Source organism: Agelaius phoeniceus, unplaced genomic scaffold, assembly GCF_051311805.1.
Source record: "Agelaius phoeniceus isolate bAgePho1 unplaced genomic scaffold, bAgePho1.hap1 Scaffold_437, whole genome shotgun sequence".
Classification (NCBI taxonomy): domain Eukaryota; kingdom Metazoa; phylum Chordata; class Aves; order Passeriformes; family Icteridae; genus Agelaius; species Agelaius phoeniceus.
Window position 1 is genome coordinate 58284 of NW_027510009.1, and position 2739 is coordinate 61022.

The window sequence follows — 2739 nt, forward strand, 5'->3', positions numbered from 1 at the left end:
CGCACCCTGTACCCCCCAAACCCATCCAAACCCCCCCAAATCTCACTGTAACCCCCCCAAAACCCCCCCAAAAACCCCCCCCGGACCCCCCCTCACCTGTTTGGGCCCCCCCATGGCCAAGGCCGCCGCGGTGCCCAGGTCCCCCTCAGCGAACGCCACCCACTGCCGCACCAGGGCGGCCTCGCGCGGGTCGCGGCCCCGCAGGCGGGGGGGGCTCAGCAGCAGCGCGGCCGCCCCCGGGCCCAGCAGGGCCCCCCCGGGGCTCCGCAGCAGCGGCAGCGGCTGGGGGGGGGTCCCGGGCGGGGCGGGGGTCCCGGGGGGCACGCGCTGCAGCGCCGGGGGGGGGGTCCCCGGAGAAACGGGCGGCGATGAGGACGCGAAGGGCGGGGGCGTCCCCGGGGGGGGGCGGCAGCAGCAGCACGGGGGGGGGCGGCATCGCTGGGACGGGCGGGGGGGGACAAGAGGAAAATGGGAGAAATTGAAAATATGAATATAATTGGGGGGAAAAATGGGGGGAATAATGGGGAATTAATGGGGGGAATATGGGGGGAAATTAAAAAATTAACGGGGGGAAAAAATGGGGGAAAAATGGGGGGAAATTGGGGAATTAATGGGGGGAATACGGGGTAAAAATTAAAAAATTATAAATATTAACAGGGGGGAATAATGGGGAATTAATGGGGGGAATATGGGGGAAGAATTAAAAAATTAACGGGGGGAAAAATGGGGGGAAATTGCGGAATTCATGGGGGGAAAATTAAAAAATTAACGGGGGGAAAAATGGGGGAAAATTGGGGAATTAACGGGGGGAATATGGGGAAAAAATTTAAAAAATTAACGGGGGGAAAAATGGGGGGAAATTATAAAATTAACGAGGGGAAATGGGGATAACAGAGGGCACCGGGGGGTGTTTGGGGGTCCCTGAGGGCCGCAGGTGGGGCTGTGGGGCTGGTATGGGACCAGTGGGTACAGGGGTTTCTTAGGCGTTTTTTGGGGTGATTTTGGGGTTCTTGGGGGTCCCGGGGAGTGTTTGAGGATTCCTGGGGGTTTTTTTGGGGGGGTAAGTTTGGAGTTTTTGGGGGTCCCTGAGGGCCGCAGGTGGGGCTGGGAGCCGGTACCGGCACCTGTGGGTACAGGGATTTTTTGGGGTTTTTTTGGGGTGATTTTGGGGTTTTTGGGGGTCCCGGGGGTCACGTGCCCCCCCAGCCCCTCCCCACGCCCCCGGTACCTGCGGCGGCGGCGGCAGCGGCGGGAGGAGACACGTGGGGCGGAGCGTGCTGCGCGTGCGCGGAACCCCGCGCTGCCATTGGCTGGTGCGGGGCGCGCTTCCGGCGCCGCGGTGATGACGCAAAGGGAGCGCCGAGCCCGCCGCGCTTGGCGCCCCCCAGCGGAGCGGAGGAGCAAAAACTCCGAGAGGCAAACGGGGGGGGGGCTTGGAAATACCGAAAATACTCGGAATCAGCCCAAAAACACACGAAAAACCCCGAAATCACCCCAAAATCACCCGAAAACCGCCCAACAACAGAAAAACCCCGAAATCAGCCCCAAAACACCCGAAAGCACCCGAAATCACACAAAAACCACCCGAAATCACCTCAATAACACCCGAAAAACCCCGAAATCACCTCAAAAACACCCCAAACACCAACGAAAAATCCCAAAATCACGCTAAAAATCCCCAACCACCCCAAAAACTCCCAAACCACCCAAAATCACCCTAAAAACCACCAAAATCACCCTAAATTACCCCAAAACCCCCATGAGAGACACGCACACAGAGCGGGGCAGGGCCCGGCATTTATTGGGGTTCTGGAAAGGGGCCTGGGGACACCCCCGGATTTGGGGAGGGGTCCCGGCAGGATTTTGGGGAGGATCTCCCCCAGTTTTGGGGTAAACCCTCCCCTTTTTAGGAGTGAATCCCCCAAGATATTTTGGGGTCAATCCGCCCTTTTTTGGGGTGAATCCCCCCCCGTTTTTGGGGTGAACCCCCCCAGATTTTGGGGTGAATTCTCCCCAAAATCTCCCCCAGTTTTGGGGGAGATCACCCCGGATTTCAGGGAAGAGATCCCCCCCAGATTTTTGGGGATGGGTCACTGCAGATTTTGGGGAGGAGATCCCCTCAGACTTTAGGGCGAATCCCCCCCAGACTTTAGGGCGAATCCCCCCAGATTTTAGGGCAAATCCCCCAGTTTTGGGGTGAATCCCCCCCGTTTTGTGGGAATGATCTCTGCAGGTATTTCAGGGTGAATCCCCCCCAGTTTTGGGGCAAATCCCCCCAAGATTTTCGGGCGAATCCCCCCACTTTTGGGGTGAATCCCCCCGGTTTCGTGGGAATGATCTCTGCAGGTATTTCAGGGCGAATCCCCCCGATATTTCGGGGTGAATCCCCCCCCCAATTTGGCGGGGAGATCCCCCCGGATTTTGGGCGAATCCCCCCGGATTTTGGGGCGAATCCGCCCGGATTTTGGGGTCACTGTTTCTGCTGCAGCGCCTCCTTGCGGGCCGCGTCCTGCAGCAGCTGCGTGTCCACCTCGTCCGCGGGCAGCTGCACGTAGCGAACCACGGAGCCGCGGATGAAGCAGTTCTTGACTGACAGCTGGGGGGGGGAAAAAGGTCTGAGACCCCTCCCCAAATTACTGAGACCCCCAAAAATCACTGAGGTACAGAAAACCACAGAGAAACCCCAAAAATCCCCCCAAAAAACGCAGAGAAACCCCAGAACCCCCCAAAACCACAGAG